This window comes from Carya illinoinensis, chromosome 12 (genome assembly GCF_018687715.1).
Source record: "Carya illinoinensis cultivar Pawnee chromosome 12, C.illinoinensisPawnee_v1, whole genome shotgun sequence".
Classification (NCBI taxonomy): Eukaryota; Viridiplantae; Streptophyta; class Magnoliopsida; order Fagales; family Juglandaceae; genus Carya; species Carya illinoinensis.
In genome coordinates this window covers 10512704-10535438 of record NC_056763.1, presented here as the reverse complement: position 1 = coordinate 10535438, position 22735 = coordinate 10512704, and the positions used below count along the sequence as shown (strand labels likewise).

The 22735-nt window shown below is 36.6% G+C and overlaps 1 pseudogene; it reads left to right on the top strand.

The window, feature by feature from the left end:
• Window positions 1–13021: 13021 nt before the first annotated feature.
• LOC122289245 lies at window positions 13022–22215 on the top strand (annotated as a pseudogene).
• Window positions 22216–22735: the final 520 nt, after the last annotated feature.

Sequence of the window (22735 nt, the reverse complement as noted above, 5' to 3'; positions counted from 1 at the left end):
GATAGTTCAGGTAATTTCTAAGTTCTAACTCTTCACCATCCAGATTTCCTTAATTTACTTTAAATGGCAAATTAAATTTTGCATTGCAAACATCCCTTGACAATATTAGTAAGTTAAAAGTACTTGAGTAATTTTGCAAGGGAATAAAAATTATATTAATGTTTTTTTACTGGATCAGTGTGTGCAGGTTGTCATGGTGATTTTCTTCAAGTTTGGGAACTTGTTGACTTCTGACATGGTGAACTCCGATTTTGTATAAGTTTGGTAACTTCCTGTCATTGTGAATGTTCAAAATTTTGGTAACTGCAGTCTGCAGTTAGAAGAATGAGATTAATTTCAAACTTTGGTAACTTGTTGTGAACATCTGTTTTGGACACTGCAGTTGGCCATCTATATGTTTGTCTGGCTGATTTTGTTGAACTTTGGTAACTTGTTATGAACTTGTAATTTCTTTGGTAACTTATTTGGTAACTGCCAATGGTATGAGAATGAGAGTATTGTCGGCCTGTGGCTGGTAACTGTCTCAAACTGCATTTTGTATCTACTTTGTATTGATATTTTGTGGCTGGTATGAGAGTATTGAGTTATGTGTATTTTCTATGTGTGTGCCCATTGAAGTTGTCAACTTGTCTACCTCACAGTTTGTTTTTTGGCTGATATGAGTCATGTCTATTGGCTATTGCCTATTGCTGGGTCGTTGTTTTGGATCTGTTCTATGGTAAATGCATAATGCATTTGGTAACTTTGCTGAATCACTGATGCACATATTTCTATCAGATTTTGGGAACTAGCTGACTTATGTGACTGTCACGGTGATATCAGATTGTATTGACTTGTCTAAATCCCTAATGCACATATTCATTTATGATATTGCCTGTATAATTGTATTGTGTAACTTGTTAGAGATATGATATTGATTTTTCACGACAAATTAAGTTTTGCAGTTTGTGTGGAATATCCCTTGACAGTATTGCTAAGTTAATGGTACTTGAGCAAGGGATTAAAAATAACACCAATTTTTTTAGTGTATTAGTGTATGCAGGGCAACAATGTATTTCTGGCTGGCTCCTTGCATGATTCCATGAAGACTGAGGACTTTATCATTTGACAGCCTATTTTTTGTTTTGAAATATAATGTATATTATTTCATAATTTATTGCTGTAAATTGTAATTAATTTTTTTATTCACTTGTTCCGTTAAGATGTAAAGCTTCGTCTAATATTGTACCATAAGTCCATAACCATAATACTCTTAATGTAAATTTGTATTTAATTTGTTATCAGTATTGATGCATTTATTTTATTTTTCTAATTTTATATGTTTATATCCATAATTTAATTAGAGGGATTTTTGACATAAACGAGCCGAGCTCGAGTCGAGCTTGGGCTCGGCTCGTTAACATAATCAAGCTCGAGCCGAGCTCGAGTTCTTTTACCTACTATACGAGCCGAGCTCGAACTGGCTCCTAGGCTCGGCTGATAAACGAGCCGAGCCCAAGCTCGACTCGAGTAGTGAACGAGCCGAGCTCGCACACTGCAGGCTCGCTCGAACTCGGCTCGTTTACAGCCCTGCTCATGCCAAATTTATATGCACTACTCAAAACTCAATTGGCCCGGTTAGGATGACAATGTTTATCTCATCTGTAACATACCATAGTTTTTTCTATTTAAATAAGTTATATTTCATCTTTAAATTTAAAAATACCAACTTAAATAAACAGTAAAATCTGACAATGAATAGCGCAGAAATATTGCGTGATAAACAGTACAATCTGATAGTAAATAGTGCAAAAAAAGTGTGTGAATAGTTATGAATGGTACACAATTAGGCTGAATATTAAAATAATGGGACCCACACCTTTTTCAAATTTCAAAAATTAAAACTATCTCATCTCATCTTAGTATCTAGGCACACATTTTTTTTTTTTACAAACTATTTCATTTCATCTTAACTAAAAAATTTCATTGATATTCTAATTATCTCATCTCATCTCGTTAAAATTGTATATCCAAACGAGGCCTTATAATCTCCAAATGTCCTAAAATGACACTTCATAAAATAAAAGAATAGAAAATTAAGAAATATTTTATGAAATATATAAAGTCTGAATTATCTCAAGTAAAGCGAAATTCTCACAAACTTGGATATTTGCTTGTTTTACATCCCACGTCAAACTATGGTGATTTCACATCTACATCGCTTAGGAAGCTACTAAAGTCTTCTAAAAAATTCACACTTCAAGATCAAGAAATTTAGATGGTTGCTCTATGAAATTATAGAGAGAGAGAGAGGATAGTTTTCCTTTTGTACGTTCACTTTTTCACTATTGTTTTATTAACATAGATAACACTCTTATTTAAAATGTTTTCTTATGAGGTGGTTAATTAACTTCTATGAAGTTAAGTGATAGTGGATGTTGAGTTAATTAACTTCTAGTGATGGAGAGTTAATTAATAACTTTCACGCCCATTTGGACACAACATAGGTCATGGGGTACACAATACTAACATTTCCTACTTGTCCGCAATGGATGCCATGCCCGTTAGCAATCTCCCGATCCTAATCTCTTAATCAATTGTCGACAAAAAGATGCTCTAACTTGAGTTTTTTAGCATAGTCACTCATCTAGCATCTATCTAAGATCTCACTCTACTTTAATCAAACTTTATTAAGTTGAGCAAATACTTCATAAACGACTCTTTGTAAGTTTCATCTTAGCCAAACTGATACAACATTCTTTAAATATATCTTGAATGCTCCCAAAGCATCATGATGTTTACTTGCTTGTTTTCCAAGTGCCAAAGTAATTAATTTATCTCATCTTGCTCACTATTCAAGTGCCAAGGTGATCATTCATATAAGTGGACTGATCTTTGTTTGGTGACATCTTTATAATGTGTAATTTTCACATAGCATCAATTAATTAGTAATATAATATAAACACAATAATCTCACTGATGCAATAGATATTAACAGTCTTAAATGTACAATAAAGTCTAAGCTGGTATCCTTAATACAGTCTAAGGTATCAAATTCGATGAAATCCCCCACTCCTAACATGAGCTTGGAAAACATTTCTATTAGTAGCCTTAGTAAAAGGATCATCTCTCATCGCCTCGCGCAATATCTTGAATGTAGTGAAAATGAATATCTATTTGTTTAGTTCTATCATGATATTTTGGATCCTTGGCATATGCAAAAACTGTCATATTATCACTATATATCTTAACAGTTTCATTTGCATGAGTCATAATCTCTAGGCGTTGAAAAAATCTGTCCAACCAGACAGTCTCTTGTATAGCTGTTGTACAAGTAACGTACTCTAACTTCATCATGGACTAAACAAAGCATAATTGTTTCTTGATACACCAAAAAATAGCTCGCCCTCTAAGCATAAATGTGTAATCTATCATGGATTTTCACTCATCTTTATCACTAGCCCAATCAACGTCTCTATAATCATTTAGTCTCATTTATCCACCCTGATAATAAAGAAAGAGGTTTGTTGTCCCACGAAAGTATAAAAAAGATTCTCTTAACTGCTTGATAATGAATAGGTCTTGGGTTACTTTGACAATGACTAACCAACCCAACTGCAAAGCAAATGTTAAGTCGTGTACACAATATAGCGTACATCAGACTTCCAATTGCACTTGCATAAAGAACTTTGGTCATTTCTTTCTTTTACTCATCATTCTTAGGTCAATGTTCTAAGATTAATGTATAAACATTCTCAATTGGAGTGTCTATGGGTTTGGAGTTGTGCATATGGAATCGTTTTAGAATTTTCTTCATGTAAGTCTCTTGAAACAATCCAAGAAATTTCCTAGATCAATCCCTTGAGATTTTAATTTCAAGTATAAAATTTGCTTCACTTATGTCCTTCATCTTAAAAGTAGAGGAGAAACACTCTTTTGTGGTGACAATTCTCCATATCATTTTCAGCTAATAAAATGTCATCTATGTATAAAGAAAAAATAGAAAAAACTTCTCTATACATTTGAAATATACACAATGGTCTTCTTCTAGCATTTCAAAGCCAATTGAAGTAGTGGTCTCATGAAAAATGAAATATCATTATCTAAACAGTTGTTTAAGGCCTTAAAAGGAACGTTTCAGCTAACATATTTTGTGCCCTTATCTCTCAACCTCAAAATTAACAAGTTAATCTATATAAATCTCCTCTTCTAGTTCTTTATTGAGAAATGTAATTTTCACATCTATTTGAAAAAGTTTCAGATTTAGATGTAATGAGGCGAGTGGAAGCAAAACTCATCACAAGGGATAACATTTCTTCATAATCTTCATAATTAGATAAGGTATTCTGACTTATATAGTTAGAGATGGTAAAGCACGTGCACTGATCTTTCTATGCCCAAGCTTGATAGGCTTCCTATCACAATGATGTTGGAAAGTATTCCCTTTCTTAGGCGTCATAGATCTTTGAGGACCTTTTGTTTATTGATTATTTATTAGATTTTCATATTCCATGTCATTATTGATCCCATCCAAATAATCTCCCTTAGTAAGGTCAACAACTATGTTCTTAGTAGCCATTATCACTACATTCATTGCACGAGATTGACATTAGCACACATTTAATTTTATTCTAAAATCTAACTAGACTATAGAGTTCCTTCCTTCATAGTTAAATCGAAAATTTTGCAAAAAACTAGTAATCATCTCTAACTATATAAGTCAGAATACCTTATCTAATTAGTTTTGAATAAAATTTATAGAGGGCTCTTAAACAAATATTCAAAACTCATGCATATATAATTCATTAATAAAATACTAAAAATCCATAAGATTGCACTAAACAATTGCGCATAGGCTTCACCTGAAATCTTATTGGTAATTTGGTGCATCATGTTAAGGTGACCTTTAAATATATCGATAGACATGAAACACATCCCTTTATATGGCCTCAATAATAAAATTACATTTCTAACATTACATTTCCAAAGAAAATCCTACTACAAATCTTCAAGTAAAACAATAAATAAATAGGAATTCCATGTTATCGATATACTTATAAGCTACACTTTATTTATTTAAACAAAAATAAATATATACATTACACATGAGTGCAACAAATTATCAATGTCAATTCTATCCTTTTTAATTAAAAAATTAATAAACTTTTAAAACATTTTACTAAAAGGAATTTTTTGGCTCTTGACCTCAACAAAAAATATATGAATCAATTTTATACACCAATACAAAAGTACACGTGTCATGGGTGACCAAAAAAGCAACTAAAAAGCAACTGGAAGCCGCCGCACACTCCCCCATGTGCCTCTTACATTTGTGGGCATCATGTTGGCTCAAGAGGTTATTTCTCTGTCTTAAAATAACCTCCTAACACATAGATCATAGTCTTAAGTACAACATATGTAAATATCAAGACCATAGGAGCATACTTTCATAACAAAATATTCAAGCTTATTCAAAACATAAACTGCTTTGACACCTCTAGTTTCAAACTTTCTCATATCATGCAAAATTCTTACTAAAAACTCTCAATATGAAGCAAATGTAAATCCAACTTACATGTTAATATGTTAAATCTACATCATAAAAGATTTGACTATGATATTGACAAGAACTTCATAAAATAAATAAATAAATAAAGAATCACACACTGTCCAGATTATTGCCTATTATGACCTTTACAAACTTAGAAAAATTTTTCAATAATCAAAACTTCATTAAAAATCCAAAAAATAAACGATTGGGAACTATACTCAAATAGAAATAACTTATGTTAAGAGAGTTGCCTGAGAATCTACATAAAAAGACTTTGAAGAATCCGAGCAGAAAGTGTTTCAAATGTGATAAAAGCCTATGGAACAAGCCATGAATGACTAATATACTGCTGAAGGGATTGAGAGGGGATGTGAGAGTGACTTCTTGGCGACAAGTTGTCAACCAAAACTATGCCCAAAATCAAGGTCTACAGCACACGATTTTATGCCTTGAAGCTGTCGTGTGATAGGGTGGTGGTGAGGTGGTGGATTACATTCCCATCAACTACTATTTAGGGCTGACATGGATCGTGAAAGTGATTTAATTATGTTGTTAAATGCTAAACTAAAACTGGCTTTATTTAGGATATGAGAAAGCATTTAGGGTTTCAGTTTCATTAGAGTTGAAGCCCTTTTTCGGTTTGACAAAAAAATGAATAGTTGGACGTAATAGTGTTTAGCTTAGGTGGCATAACCGCAATACTTGATTTTCTTTAATTTCTTTCACATTTCCATCTTTTGGTTTTTCTTAATACGTATCCTATACTATTCACCAAGTGTGGCTAACATCTAGCCAAGTGTTTAAAGGAAATTTCTCTAGACTGATTTAGACATTTCACATTATGATCTGAAAATGACTGAATGGTGTGCCACATGGTGTGAATAAAAAAATTTACTATTCACTTCGAAATTGGTGAAAATAATTTCCAACCATAAAATCATAAATAATCCTACAAAACTAGCACTGCACTTCATTCCACAAATTTTATCTCTTAAGTGTCTCGAAAAAAAATCAAAATGCATTTTCGAACAGTTTTTATCTAAGAAACGAAAATTGTTTTATTGCGCTATAAAATCGTAAATATTCATCTAAGATTAATGATGTAGACTGTTTCTCATTCTCACACTCTTAATTCTCTCATTAGAAGAAAATTACATAATTACTTTCAGTTTATATATATAACAACTTAAAAAATTATAAAATATCATATAAAAAATATTTCAAAATTTAAATAATAAAATCAATTGGTCTTGTCAGATCTCGGGTGAGAAAATCCCACCTTGAGACCAGACTGAAAATCAAATTTTCGTACATTTTTCGAACGAGAACAACTGGTTCCTTAACTGACAAAGTCTAGACTGTCATATTTTGATTAGTTTGGTAAGTTTTTTCGGTCTAGACAGAAATTCATATACCTTATGTAGATGTAACATTTCAAATTTTGTCAAGTTTTTTTTTATGAGAAAATTAGTTAGGGTTTCCTTAATATACGTAAACTTATCATAAATTCCATTTTCTCATATTTGAATTTCAGTATGAATAAAAAGGAAAAAATTATTTACAGAAAGATAATAAAAGTACTAGCATAGGACATGTACCCCAATATCAATGCAAACTGATGAACCTAGCTAGAACACAACTTAGAGGGACCCAGTTAAGATCTAAATTACGACTCTACAACTGAAAATTATAAAAGCGGGTTTCTCACTTTCTGCCTACATTTAGACCATATGAACTCGAACCACAGGATGAAGATGAGATTCATGAAGACAAGCTCATCCAAAGCCTGCATACGACGCTCGCATGCATCTTGCTATCATTTCGCTTGATTTATGAATCTAAAGAAGCAGTAGGTATCCTCAAATTTATAGGTTTACCATTATTGAATTTTGTACGCAAGGCAAACACAATAATAATTACCTAAAATCTGTACCAAAACACATCAATCAGGACCTGCAAACATTATTGTTGAGAACTTGATAAATAGCAGAGAAACTTAAAACAGAGGAAGAATATGAGAATTGTGTAATCTGATGAGAATGAAATCGATACTTCTTGATGTAAAATACATGAAGGTCTATGTAATATTTATACTACATAGAGAAATAAATGTATAATAGAAATAACTGTATTTTAAATCTTCTCCTTCTCTTTTTCTGCCTTTAGCTTTTCTTCTTTAGACTTCAATTCCATGTTGTCAATAAGAGAGGCTATACTCCAACACCCCCCTCAAGATGAGCATGTATATTGATAATGTTCATCTTGCGCAAATTATGATGGAAAGGCAGTGATCCAAGAGGTTTGGTAAATATATCTGCTAGTTATAATCTTGAGGGAATATAGAAAAGCTTTATAACATTCTGCTACAATTTCTCCCTAGCAAGATGACAATCGATTTGAATATGTTTAGTCCTCTCATGTTGTACTGGATTAGTTGCAATGGACAAAGCTGATTTGCTGTCAGTGTAGAGCATTGTAGGCTGAGAGTGATCAACACTGAGATCTTGAAGGGCATATAATAACCACTGCACCTCACATGTTGTGGCAGCAAGAGCCCTATATTTTGCTTCTGCAGATGATCTGCTAACTGTGGCTTGTTTCTTTGATTTCCATGAGATTAAAGAATCTCCTAGAAAAATTGCATATCCTGTAACACTTCTCCTGGTGTCTAAGCAAACTATCCAATCACTGTCAGAAAAAGCTTTTAATTGAAAATCTGAAGATGAAGAGAAGAACAATCCTTGTTCAGGTGTAGCTTTTAAGTATCTAAGCACACGCATAGCAGCTTGATAATGAGAAACTGCTGGTTTAGCAAGAAACTGGCTAAGGACTTGAACAGAATAGGCCAAGTCAGGTGTTGTAACTGTCAAATATAGTAGCCTGCCAATTAACCTTCTGTAACCCGAGGCATCTTCATAGAGATTAGGATCATCTGCACTAAGTTTAAGAGTAGATTCCATTGGAAATGTAGCTGGCTTGGAACCTGTGAGACCTGCATCTTGAAGTATATCCAAAGTATACTTTCTTTGACAGAGAGAGATGCCAGACTTTGATCTGGCTACTTCCAATCCTAGGAAGTACTTCAGCTACCCCAAGTCCTTGATTGTGAACTTATCATGCAGAAATATCTTGAGTTGCTGAATCTCAATTAGATTATCACTAGCTAGTACAACATCATCTACATATACTAGTAAAGTAATGAAAGAAGTGGCAGTTTTCTTGATGAAAAGTGAGCAATCAGAATTGCTTGAGTAAAGCCATATTGAAGAAGAGCTTGAGAGAGTTTGGCAAACCATTGTCGAGATGCCTGCTTCAGGCCATAAAGACTCTTTAACAGTTTACAAACTACATTGGGATGTTTAACATCCAAACCAAGGGCACTTCCATGTAAACTTCTTCATTTAATTCACCATGTAAAAAAGCATTATTTACATCTAATTGGTGAATATACCATCCCTTAATAGCAGCAACAGCTAACAATAACCGAATTGAAGTAAGTTTTGCCACTGGGGAAAAGGTATCAAAGAAGTCTAATCCTTCTTGTTGAGTGTAGCCTTTGGCTACCAGCCTTGCTTTATGTCTTTTTATGGTTCCATCAGCCTTGTATTTCACTTTAAAACCCATTTACAACCTATGGTCTTTTTATTTTTAGGTAAAATAACAAGTTCCCAGGTTTTATTTAACTCTAAAGCAGTGAGTTCATTTCTCATAGCAACTTGCCACTCATGAGATTTTGCAGCTTGTTGATATGTTTTGGGTTCTTTGATAATAGAAATTGAAGCTAAGAAAGCTTTGTGTGATGCTAAAAGTCTACTAACAAAAACAAAAGAGGATATAGGATAGGGATTACCTGTGTTAGAGGAACAACCAATGAAAGCAGATGAGTTGATTGCATGAGGAAACAATGAGGCAGTACCACAATAATAATCCTGCAAAAATTTTGGTGTTTGTTTAATCCTTGATGATTTTCTGACAGTAGGGATAGGATTTGCTAAGTCAATTTGATGGTTGCTATCAATATGAGATGAATCTAAACTTTCTAAGTCATTTTGGTGCATGCTGTCAATATGAGAGAAATCTGAACTTGCTAAGTCAGTATGATGGATGCTGTCAATATGAGAGGAATTTGATTCATTAGGAATCAGTGATGAAATATTTTGATCAGAAGAGATAGGATTATTTATATGAGGGGAATTATATTGGAATTCTGAAGGAGGAAATAGAAATGTAGGTATGGCAGAATTAACTGGAAGACTTTTGAATGGAAAGTTGGTTTCATGAAACACAACATTTCTAGAAATGATGATTCTATTAGTGTTTAAGTCCATGAGTCTGTAACCTTTGACAGCAGAAGGATATCCTAAAAATAGACATTTTGTTGCTCTTGGATCGAACTTTTGTCTGTGACTAGTAATTGTAGATACAAAATATAAGCATCCAAAAACTTTTAAATGAGAAAGATTTGGTGATTTGTGAAATAACATTTCAAAAGGTGTTTTATTTTGGAGAAAAGGAGTTGGAATTCGATTTATGATATGAGCTGCAGTCAATACACAATCACTCCAAAAAATTAAAGGTAAGTTTGCTTGAAACATCAAAGCTCTAGCTGTGTTTAATAAGTGTTGATGTTTTCTTTCAACCACTCCATTTTGTTGTGGAGTTTCTACACAACTTCTTTGATGTACAATTCCATTGTCACCATAAAATTTTGTAAGGAAAAATTCTGAACCATTGTCTGTTCTTATGGTTTTTACAGAGGTATTAAACTAATTTGTAACCATGTTACAAAAATTTGGTAGTAAAGATGAGACCTCAGATTTAGTTTTAAGCATATACACCCAAGTGCATCTTGTAAAATCATCTACTATAGTGAGAAAGAATTTAAAACCAGAATATGATATAGTAGCAAATTGACCCCATATATCACAATGAATCAATTCAAACTCTTTATTAGAAATACTTTGTGATACAGGGAAAGAAAGCTTTTTCTGCCTTGCTAGTGGACAAATTTCACAGACATTTGTACAATCAAATGTTATTGAATTGTCTATTTGTCTAAGAAAAGGTATTCAAGAATTTGAGACATGACCTAATCTGTAGTGCCAAAGGTTTGGCTGGTTTCGAGTAATGGTTGATGCAGAAATTGGTGTAGGATTAAACTGATTTTGCTGACAGGAATTAGCTTTTGAAGAAGCTTGAGGTAGGTGATAAAGGCCTTGTTTCTCATAGGCAATCCCAGTCATCTTCTTCATTGATTGGTCCTGTAAAAGGCAATGTGAATCAAAGAAAGATAGACAAAGATTAGATTCTTTGGTTAGTTTAGAAATAGATAATAGGTTGAATGAAAAGCTTGGAACACACAAGACATTATGCAAATGTAATGTGCTAGAAAGACTTACAGTTCCAATATACAATGCTAGAACAGTTTGACCATTAGGAAGATTTATGGAATTTGTAACTGGTTTAGGAGTAGAAGAATATAGTAGTGGTGAACAGATCATATGATCTGTTGCACCTGTATCTAGGATCCAAGAAAATTCAGATTTTAACTTGGTAGAAACAGAATTGCATTGACTGAAAAGATTACCAGAGAATTGAGTGGCGGCTAGATTTACAGCTGCTGTGGATGTATCAATGTTCTGAGTAGTTGAACTCAAATTGGCAAGTGCTATGAGTTTATTGAATTCCTCAGCAGTTAGACTAAACCTTTGGTTCTCATTACTGTTTTTAATATAGACCTCTTCAGTTGAAATGGCTGCATGTGCAGAAGGAAGGTTTCTTTTTCCCTTAGGTCCAGTCCATCCAGGAGGATAACCATGCAATTGAAAGCACTTGTCAATTGTATGACCATTATAGCCACAGTGAGTACAATGCAGTGAGGATTTCTTCAGCTTGTCTTTGATGAACTTGGACTGAGTATTCTGATTGGACTGAGTATAATGCTTTGCCAACAAAGCATGTGTGTCATTACTTGTGAAGTTGGTCAATTGTCGTTGACTTTCTTCTTGAAGCAGCAAGGAAAACACTTTAGCCATGCTAGGCAATGGGACAGCAAGAAACAATTGACTTCTTACTGAGGCATAAGAATCATTCAATCCTACCAGAAATTTCAACACGTAATCTGACTGTTGCCTAAGAAGCAAGAAATTGAACAGATCACATGTGCAAGAAGCCATTTTGCCACATGTACAAGTTGGAAGTGGCCTATAATTGACATACTCATCCCAAAGAGTCTTGAAAGCACTGAAATATTCTGTAATTGAGGATGAACCCTGGTTTATATAGCTTAGGGATTTTTCAAGATGAAAAACCCTTGGTCCATCACTTCTCAAGTATCTTGTTTTTAACTCATTCCAGAGGTCTACAACAGATGCAACATAGAGTAAACTATTTCTAATATCTTTAGAAATAGAATTCATGAGCCAAGAGAGTACCAAATTATTGGCACGAAGCCAAGCAGTATGATTAAGACGCTGAGTAGTAGGAGGAGCAGTAATTGAGCCATCAATGAAAGCTATCTTGTTCTTCACAGTGAGGGCAATAGTGATTGAACGACTCCAAGCAATGTAGTTGTCTCCTGCAAAGATTTCTGACACCAAGAGAGAATTCGGATTATCACTAGGATGAAGATAATATGGGCTAGAGGAATCATCTGAAGGGTTAAGAATACGAGATGAAGCTGAAGAATTAGGGGAGTTTTCTTCCGCCATGTTTCCAAGAAGTGGAAAGAAAATACAAGAATTGAGAAATAAGATTCTCGAGGAACAAGAATTGAAGATTCTTGAGCAGAAATATGTAATTGGAGTAGAAAGATCAGAGTTTGCAATGCAGATTGCAAGAATAGAGAAAAGAAAAATATGCGGAAGCAGTTTTTGTGATTTCTCAATCTGATACCATGTTGATAACTTGATGAATAGCAGAGAAACTTAAAACAGAGGAAGAATATGAGAATTGTGTAATCTGATGTGAATGAAATCGATACTTCTTGATGTAAAATACATGAAGGTCTACGTAATATTTATACTACATAGAGAAATAAATGTATAATAGAAATATAACAGAAATAACTGTATTTTAAATCTTCTCCTTCTCTTTTTCTGCCTTTAGCTTTTCTTCTTTAGACTTCAATTCCATGCTGTCAATATGAGAGGCTATACTCCAACAATTATATCATTTTGTTTCGACACCAATAAACAGTACTGGCCTCTCCTCGCTCCTACATTGATATAACTTTTTCAATCAAATTGAAACACTTCAATATATAATGAAATGGCCATTACTTTGTCCCATATATAAATGCTCTAGCTCTCTCCCTGTCTCTCTCTGATCTATATATATATATATACACACACTTTCCTTACGTTTATTCATTGTCGATCAGCTTCCTATATATCCCTGCCCATCTACTTACTATTTTTACAAATTATTTTGGCTGAAAGATCAGCTTCAATATTCCAAGCCCTATTTTCTTCTGCTTGCTTTAACACTAGAATGGGAAGGACTCCATGCTGCTACGCCGATGGCATGAACCGAGGTCCATGGACACCGGAAGAAGACCAAAAACTCTTAGCCTATAGTCAACAATATGGCTGTGGAAGCTGGCGTTGTTTGCCATGAAAAGCGGGTTAAGTTTTGTTTTGTTTTTTGTTTTTTTATTCTCTACATGGTTTTAGCTAGTTTATGTGAAATTGCTAAAAACTCGGTTTAATTGGAGGAAAACTCTATATATAGTATATATATGCATTTGATTTCCTATAGATGGTGCTTTAAATTTAAATTTTCTTAATTAATTTCTTTAAAATGGGTTCAAAAAATGGTGATCATTGTTCTCAAGGATAATTCGCTGTTTCTCTGTAGGTCTTCAAAGATGTGGGAAGAGCTGCAGACTGAGATGGAATAATTACCTCAGACCTGATATTAAGAGGGGGGAGTTCAGTTTGCTAGAAGACAGAACCATCATTCAACTTCATGCCCTTCTTGGCAACAGGTAATCACTGAAATCTTAAATCTCCGTACGTATTATATATATATATATAGAATGTTATAGTATTATCCTAGCTACAATAATAAATTTACGCGTACTTTTAAAAAAAATGCAGTCTCCTCTCAGGTTAGCTCTCGAGCAAACCAGAGGTGGTGTTTGTCTAGTGTTCTCAGTTTTATCTCAGGTTCAGTGCTTCAGTTTAGTCTCTTTCAAGTGAAGTCATTATACAATTCAGTTATGTACGCAGGAGAGAATCACAGTGCTAAAGATCTGGAGGAGTTATGGAAAAATCTGAAACTAACAGAAGAGGAGGAAGAGGTGGTAGAGATAGAGGGCAGTGGGAATGAAGATATGCGACGGAAAGGTGAACTAAGCCTGATTGGGAGAGTATGCTCGGACAGGATGATAGGGAAAGACCTGATAAGCAATACCATGGCAAGGATATGGAGGATCAATAAGAAGGCTTCTTTCCAAGAAGTTGGAAAAAATACCTATGTTATTACTTTTGGAACACATGCGGATCTACAGAGAGTATTGGAAGGAAAGCCTTGGTTTTTTTTATAATGCTATGTTTCTCCTCATGCTATATGATGGAAAAATGAAACCAGGGAAGATAGTGTTCGACAATGAAGTATTCTGGATGCAAATCCATAACTTACCATTAAGCTGCATGTCGGAGGAATGGGGTAACAGAATAGGGAAGACGGTGGTCAAGGTGGTAGATGTAGATACGCAAGAGGATGGGACTGGATGGGGTAGATGGTTAAGGGTAAAGGTGGAGATAAAACTCAGGAAACAAATTGCCAAGGGCAGATTCATAAGTGTCCAAGATTCTAAACATTGGGTTCTATTTCGATACGAATCTTTACCAAAAATTTGTTTTCAGTGTGGCTGGCTTCTTCAAGATGATGAAGGGTGCCAAGTGAGCAAAGAAAAGCAGAGAGAGGAGGACCCCGATGGAAAGCCACAGTTCGGCCCATGGCTTCAGGCTGAGATGGCACCAAGACGTTGGTCTGGCCAGGCGCATTACCCAAGCGATACGGGAGCAAAGGAGAAACAGAATTGCAGTGAAGAGGGGAGGGCAGTAATACCAGAAGACAGGGTCCGAGAAGGAAGGCTGGCGGAGGGGTTGGATGGTGGACGGGAGACCCCTCCCGGTTTGTCTCACATACAGAAACCTATGGAAACTTTGAAGGGTGACATGGCAGACACTAGCTGTCAAAGACAGAGGGGGACAAACCTAGAGGAAGGTGGGGACGTGATGGAAGCTGACCTTCTAAGCTGCTTGAAAGAAAAGGAGCAGTGTACGACTGGGCTAGACAGTTTTAGGCGGGAAAAGGAGAAGGAACTGTACAAGGCAGGGAGAGATAGTTATAGGCGGGAAAAGGGGAGTGAAATGGAAGTTAACATTGGGCCAGGCGAAAAGGCTGGGCTCCATGGTATACTAGGTCGATTGTTAGACCAGGAAGGGCCCAACTCCCTTTCAGTAACTAACCAGGCAGAAGCAGCGGTTGAGACAGTACTGAATCAAGAACAAAGCAAGGCTCAGCTGCAAGAACACCGTAGCTGGAAACGTCAAGCCAGGGTGCATAATTGCTCAACATCCTCCTCTATCTCCACCAGGTCAAAAGGAGCAAAACGGGGTTTAGTGGTAAGCACTACTAACCTTGGATCTCAGAAAAAACAAAAAAGGCTTGGTGTTTCGGTTTCTTTAGAGAAAAACAATGATCTTTTGAATAAGGTGGGGCTGCCTAGTTATGAGGATTCTAAGTTGGAACTGTCGGGGGCTTGGGAACCCCCGAACAGTTCAGACCCTTCGCATGATTGTGAAAGAGAAGGTGCCTGATGTGGTTTTCCTTATGGAAACCAAACTCCCATATGGTAGAGCAGATGGGATTGCAAAGACTTTAAAATTTGAGGGCTGTTGTGTTAGTGAGGCGGTTGGTAGATGTGGAGGTCTTATTCTACTGTGGAAACAAAAGGACCAGGTAGAGCTTGTTAATTTCTCAAGACATCACTTTAATGTTTTGGTGAATTGGTTACTAACGTGCTTTTATGGGCACCCAAATGCAAATTTGAGAAAACAAACCTGGGATTTATTGTCATCTTTCAAGCCTAGTGAAGGGGGTTGGGGGGTGATAGGAGATTTTAATGAGATCTTGTTAAATGATGAGAAGGAGGGGGGAAGAGGCAGGAATGAAAACCTCATGAAAATGTTCAGGGAGCTGATAGAGGAAGGGAATTTGATTGATCTGGGATGGAAAACAAACAAGTTCACATGGTGCAACCGACATGAAGATGAGTCTTTCACAAAGGAAAGACTAGCAGAGCTTTAGCAAACCTGAGGTGGAAAGGAGTTTATACAGAGGTTTCAGTGGATACCCTTCCAGCTATCTGTTCTGATCACAGCCCAATACTACTTTCCTGTAGTTTTGAGAGGTGCTCAGAATACAGATCTCACTCTTCATTCAAGTATAAAGCCAACTGGATAAACGAGAGGGGCTGTAGAGAGGTAGTTTTTGATGCATGGCAGGGGAGTTATAGTGGGGTGTCTAGTGTGGAGAGGGTCTTATATAAGCTTGAAAGAACTAGAAGGGGTTTTCAAAAGTGGAGTAGAGGCATGGCAAGAGATAGAAATAGAGCTATAAGAGAAAAGACACAGTAGCTAGGTGAGCTACAAAGCCAAGAAGAACCAAGCACCATAAAGAGACAAAAAAGCCTGCAGTTAGACCTGAATTTTCTATTGGAACAAGAAGCCATAGGGTGGAGGCAAAGGGCAAAGAGACACTGGCTGATTGGTGGGGACAGAAATACAAAATTCTATCATGCCTGCGTAAATCAGAGAAGGCAAAAGAACAATATCACCAGGATCATTAATATGGAAGGAACAGAAGTGAGAGAGAAGAAAGAGATAGCTGCAAGTTTTAAGAACCACTTCAAAGCAATATACAAGTCAACAAATCCCAGTTCAGCAAGTATAGAGCAAAGCCTGCAGGGTCTGGAATCAAGACTAACAGCCGAGATGTGTCTAAGGCTGGAAAGGGTTTTTACAGACAAGGAAGTGGAGCTGGCACTCAAACAAATGTCTCCTCTCAAGTCACCAGGACCGGATGGGTTTAGTGCAGGGTTTTTCCAAGAACACTGGGGAATAGTTGGGAATGAGGTATCTCAGGCAGTGCTGAAATTCTTAAACTCAGGCACTTTACCAAGGGAGTTAAACCACACTCATATTGCCTTAATCCCTAAGGTTAACTCCCCCACTTCAGTGCATGAATTTAGACCTATATCTCTGTGTGATGTGTTTTATAAGCTGATCTCGAAGGTTATGGAAAATAGAATGAAAGGCATGCTGGACAAGGTGATATCAAGGAATCAAAGTGCCTTTATTCCCAAGAGGATGATAACTGATAACATAATGGTGGCTTTCGAGGTTCTTCATTCAATGCAACAAAGGAAAAAGGGTAAAGAGGGGGTTATGGCAATCAAGTTAGACATGTCGAAAGCCTATGACAGGATTGAATGGGATTTCTTAGAGGCTGTATTACTAAAATTGGGTTTTGGGCAGAAATGGTCAAATCTGTTGATGACATGTGTCAGATCAGTATCATATTCAGTTATCATCAATGGACAGCCAGGAGAGACAATAATTCCCACTAGAGGACTAAGACAAGGTGATCCCTTCTCACCCTATTCATTCTTATTATGTGTTGAAGGCCTCAGCAATTTACTACAGCTAGCTGAATCGAGAGGCATGATTAAAGGAGTCGAGGTAATGAGGGGAGGAATAAGAATCAGTCACCTTCTCTTTGCAGATGACTGTGTTATTTTCTGCAGAGCAACGATAGTGGAGTGGTACAGAATTAGGGGACTTTTGGCTGTATATGAGCAAGCTTCAGGTCAAACACTAAACAAAGAAAAGACCAGTGTATTCTTTAGCACCAACACAAGAGGAGAAACAAGAGAGTTCATCCTACAACAGATCAATGGTTCAAGATGTAATGATTATAACAGATATTTAGGACTCCCTACAGTGGTTGGAAGATCAAAGTATAACTCTTTTAGGAGCTTGAAAGAGAAGATATGGAAGAAAATAAACAGCTGGAAAACAAAATTTCTTTCATCCTCAGGCAAAGAAGTATTGATTAAAAGTGTATTACAGGCAATTCCTGCTTATGCTATGAGTGTATTTAAGCTACCAGTTATGTTACTAAAGGAGATTGAAGCTATGTTGGCAAGATTTTGGTGGAATCATAAAAAAAAAGGGAGAGGCATACATTGGAAGAGCTGGTGCTTTCTAAGCTCAGTAAAAAACCAAGGGGGATTAGGCTATAGAGACCTCAATTCTTTCAACAAAGCACTACTAGCAAAGCAGCTGTGGAGGTTTATAAAGGAACCAGATCTGTTGGTTGCTCGGGTCTTCAAGTAAAAGTACTTTCAAGAGTGTGACCTGATGGATGCAAAGCTAAAAGGGTCTCCATCTTTTGTGTGGAGAAGCCTATGGTCGAGCTTGAAGTTGGTTAAGGAGGGCATGGTATGGAGGGTGGGAAATGGTAAGAACATTAGCATTTGGAAAGATAAGTGGTTACCTCGACCTGTATCTTTTCAAGTTCAGTCTCCTATGAATACTGTTGACAGTGAAGCAAAGGTGGAAATTCTGATAGATGTGACTACTAAATCATGGAGAAAAGAAGTGGTGGAGGCAGTTTTCAGTGAGGATGAGGCAGAAATGATCCTATCCATTCCTCTGAGCAGTAGAGGAGCAAGTGACAGGAGGATTTGGGCAGCTTCAGCAAGGGGAACATTCTCAGTCAAGAGTGCCTACTTCCTAGAAACTACAATGCAGAGAAGAAACTCAGGGGATACATCCTCACGTGGGTCAGTTAGTGGTATGTGGAGGAAAATGTGGGGCCTCAGGATTCCAGGTAAGATAAAGATGTTGATATGGAAGTGTATTGGTAGGATCCTTCCAACCAGAGATAAACTCTTTAGAAAGAACATAGTGGAAAGCAACTTGTGTCCAATCTGTCTGAGGGAACCCGAAACTGAGGTGCATGTGGTTTGGGAGTGTCCTGCAGTAGCCAATGTGTGGGGAGGCTTTACTCTTTTTAGTAAGTGGAAAAGGAGCTTCAATGACTTCCAGCTGTTGTGGGAAGAAATGGTAGGGAGGTTGAACCAAGAAGAATTGGAACTGGCAGCAGTACTTTTTTACCAGCTGTGGACAAGAAGGAATGGATTGGTTTTTCAGGAAATTTTTCATTCTCCTAGTTTGATTATTGCTAAGGCTTTGTCTAAACAAGCAATGTATAAGGAAGCACAGTCAGATGGTAAGGACAGAACAGAAGGAAGACAAGCAGATGGTATGAAGCAGATTTGGAAACCCCCGGATTGGCCTTTTTCAAAAGTTAACTTCGATGCAGCCTTTGATCAAGACAAAGGAAGCATGGGTCTGGGAGTAGTTGTAAGGGATTCAGAAGGAGAATTGTTGGGGTGTCTGGTTGCACCTAGGGAGAACATCCAATCAGCTTTCCAAGCTGAGTGCTACGCCCTTCAAAGAGCAATGGTGCTATGTCTTGAGCTTGGGCTATCACAAGTATGTTTTGAAGGGGATGCCAAAAACGTTGTAGATGCAGTGAATTCAAATGAAGAGGGCAGCTCCTGGTTAGGACAGGTGGTAGAGGACCTGCAACATATCATGGCAGCTAATCCAGAGTGGGTCTTAAATTTTGTTCATAGAAGTGCTAATGTAGGTACACACACTGCTGCAAAACTAGCTATTAGTGTGGCTAGTGAGGTAGTTTGGCTGGAAGATGGGCCTGATGTAATCAAAAGAGTCATCTTGGATGACTCAGTCTGTATTGCTCGTAATGAGCCTCCTCTATGAATGAATTTGGTTTCTTTTTTCAAAAAAAAAAATAATAAATTTACGCAGTTTAATTAATTAGTCGATTATTTCGTGGATCTCATTTATTCTGCCATTTATTTTTGTGTACTCGATCTCATCTATGCTTTTGAGCTCTATAAATACATATATATGTATGTATGTGTGTATGTATGGATGTAAATATATATATTATAACATGTGAATGTATATTATATGCACCTTATTCCAGCTGACAAACCAGACTGCGTTGTATTTTCAATATCAAACTCTGAAATGCCATATTTCATTTTTCTTCCGAGCGAAGTGACAAAATTAAAATAAAATAAATAAAAACATGAATTTCAGAATGCCTTTTTCCTTCTAGCCCATAAATCTTTAGGATTCTATAAATACATATGGATCGAGCAAAAGGAATAATATTGTAGACACAAAATGAAGCTGATCATTGGTTGTAAGGAACCAATACGCAAATGAGTACATGATATTGCAATACATATATAGTTTGAATAATATATACTTGGATCGATCTTAGGCTAAATATATATTGTATTAATTTCATGCATTTAAAAACCACACCCATCACCGATTTGCTCCACATCCCCGTCCTCTCTCTGAAAATAAAACCTCTCCATTCTCATTAAAACTCTCCTAAACAGAAATCGGCTCTTCTCTCCCTCTCTCCCTCCCTTCTTTCATCTAGTTTAGACCAAATGGGTGTGGTTTTTTTTTTTTTTTTGTTCAAAGGGTGACAAATAGTGATACAGGGGGATCCGAGACAGATGATGCTGAGCTGTCAGATTGTACCTTGATGGCGCTGAGATACCATGAGTTGGCAGATCAGCGCAAAGGTGGGAAATTGATTGTGATATATTCCTCATTGGGGCCGTTTTGAGTGCGTTTCAGTCTTTTGGCCATAACTTTGGCTACGGGGTCGGAATCATACATAAGACTCCAATTCGCAAAACTCTTTTCGGCGCGCGCACTGTCCACATCGAGCATGGCTCCATTTGCCTTTTTTTTCGACCTCAAATTCTGCTGTTTTCCCCTCTGAATCACTAGTTTTATTATTTTTTACTATTTATGGTAATATTTCGCTTGTCAGTTAGAAAGTCATTTTAAATCCGATTTAAGCCGGATTTTTTGCAGATTGCTTATTTTATTTCGAATTTCAATTTAGAGTGATTTCTAAGATTTTGCTATTTCTGGCAAAATTCAGATAAACACAATTTTTGGCTATAACAGTCCGGCTTGTGGACTGATTTTGAGGATTGCTTGATTTTATAATATTCTATTAAACCCTAGAGACTTTTCTCTCTAGTTTTGGGAGATTTTTCTCCTGTGAATCATCTGTTGGAACTAGCCTGCAGGATAATCGTTATTCTGTCCGGCGTCAAATAGTCAATTTGTTGCTTTTCGAAGCCTTGAAACCAACACGCGCCCCACTGTAGGATGCCCAAACTATTAATCGTTTAGGAGAGCCTCCTGCAACACTACACTCAGCAGATTTGGATTCATGGCACTCAGATTCTTCAGACTAACCTGTCTGCCACTCTGTTAGGGTGGCGCATGTCACGCACCCCCACAATATTTTTTGTTTGATATTTTAGTTATTTTGTAGTCTTTTTTCCTTCAAGGGTTCAAGGGAAGGTGCGGATCTACAGCTTTATATGCTATAAATCGTTTATTTTCCCAATTTTATGTATGGTTTTGTGTTGTTTTTGTTTAGTTTATGTATGGTTTTGTGTTGTTTTTGTTTAGGTAGTAATAAAACCCTCTCATCTTGTGGAGGATGGGTGATGAAAGCCCTCTCCTCCTCTGAAGAGAGGGATGAAAGCTATCTTGGCAAAGTATTTGTCTCTACAGTTTGTTTGTAGAGTTATATAAATTAAGATAATACCAATTCTAAAGTAATTTGAGTACGTAATTTCACTTTCATTAATAAAGATTTCTATTTATCAAAAAAAAAAAAATCATGCATATATTTTTTTATTTTTTATTTTTATTTCCACCAGATGGTCCGCTATAGCCACACACTTGCCAAAGAGAACTGACAACGAGATCAAGAATTACTGGAACACACATCTTAAGAAAAGGTTGGCCATGATGGGCATCGATCCAGTTACTCACAAGCCAAAAGGCACCGTCCTCGAGTCTGCAAATGGTGACCCTAAAAACGCATCCAATCTTAGCCACATCGCTCAGTGGGAGAGCACTCGGCTCGAGGCCGAAGAAAGACTAGTCCGAGAGTCACAGTTATGCTACCAATTATACGATCTGCCGCCAGGCTTTTCTTCAGGAAGATCATCTGCTGCAGCCTCGGGCATGCTAATCAATCAAACAATTACCAGTAAACTCGCACCTCCACGTTGCCTTGATGTTTTGAAAGTATGGCAAAGCGTGATGTTAGAGTCAATGCTAGCTGCAGGAAATGATCGTCATGGTGGCGGCGATTCTGCAGGTTCCTTTTTGGGTCTTGGCATGGGTGGCAATTCATGTGATATTGCCTCTGATCAGGCATCTGCATTAGGTTTCTTAGAGATCAACGCAAGCGATCAAACTTACTCAAATGAATTCAATGAAATATCAACCATGCAGCTCCACAAGATGAATCTGGCTACTGGGCACAACGTTGGAGATCATCATCAGCATCATTATGCTGATGGTGTTTTGAATAATATGGGCAATCATATCATATCTACAAACAGCTTGATTACTGGCAGTAATGCTGGAAGTGGATCATCAAGTAATGCTGTCGAGGAACGTGCAAGAAATGAGAAGAATTATTATTGGCATGATATCATTAATATGGGGAATTATTAACTTTCAAAGAAATGACCAGTCGTTTGAAGTAATGAAGCTATCTAGCAAGCTGGGTACGTATTTTCCTGACAACCCACGTACGCCTCCGGTGACCTTCCTCTTAAATGCTACTGACTTTTCTTTTTTCTCCTTACATTGTAATCAATAATCAGAAATCGACATTCGTGATCAGTTAATTAAGTTGTACGCGTTCGAACTCTGCATGCGCTAGCTGCTGCGACTTTAGTAATGGTATTTATGATTCGGATACTTTAATTTGGTCCCGTAGATGATCATAAATGTACGACCCAAACAATTGTACCCCTGCAGCCAGAAAATTAAAACAACATATATGTTTAAGAATTAGGGGGGAAGAGGAAGGGGATTTATCTAATTGCAAAACCCAGCATGCAAAAAAAGGACCAACCTAAACGAAAATAAAATGCAGACCAAAAATAAAAGAAGACCTCTAAACATGCCTAGAAAAAAGGCTGGAATAAACCAAGCAAGACTAATAGAACCGTAAAGAGGGCAAACCAGA